The sequence below is a fragment of the Molossus molossus genome, unplaced genomic scaffold (genome assembly GCF_014108415.1).
Source record: "Molossus molossus isolate mMolMol1 unplaced genomic scaffold, mMolMol1.p scaffold_m16_p_10, whole genome shotgun sequence".
In the NCBI taxonomy this organism is placed as follows: domain Eukaryota; kingdom Metazoa; phylum Chordata; class Mammalia; order Chiroptera; family Molossidae; genus Molossus; species Molossus molossus.
In genome coordinates, this window is record NW_023425345.1 from 45,966,282 (window position 1) to 45,966,859 (window position 578).

The window sequence follows — 578 nt, forward strand, 5'->3', positions numbered from 1 at the left end:
ATTTCATTATATAATGCTACTAGCAAGTAAAGAATGCTCAGCCCAGCTGGTGTGGCTCAGCGATTTAGTGTCAACCCCTGCACCAAGAGGTCGCCAGTTTAATTCCTGGTCAGGGCATATGCCCAGGTTGTAGGCAGAATCCCCAGGGGGGGCATGCAGGAGGCCGCCAATCAATGTTCTCTCATGGATGTTTCTGTCTCTCTCTCCCTCTCCTTTCCTCTCTCTCTAAAAATCAACAAAGAAAAAAAAAAAGAATGCTCAGATCTTCCCATTTCCTCCAATATTTAATTAATATAAAGTGGTTAAGGATGACTTATGATATAAAATAGTTAAACCAACAAATATTTAAATTTTTAAATGAGCCAAATGTTTTCCTCTAGCAACATAAAAGGTGGGAATAATCCTATTATTTGTGGCTTATGAGATTGGTGCTATCTTGACTTTTTAAAGCAGCCTCAGAAAGAGTCAACAACATACCCAAATTCACTTCTAAGTGTCAGACCTGGAGTCTGAGCCCAGATCTGCCTGACTCCAAAATCTGTGTTTTAGATATTGAGGTGGGGAAAGGGGAGTCAGTG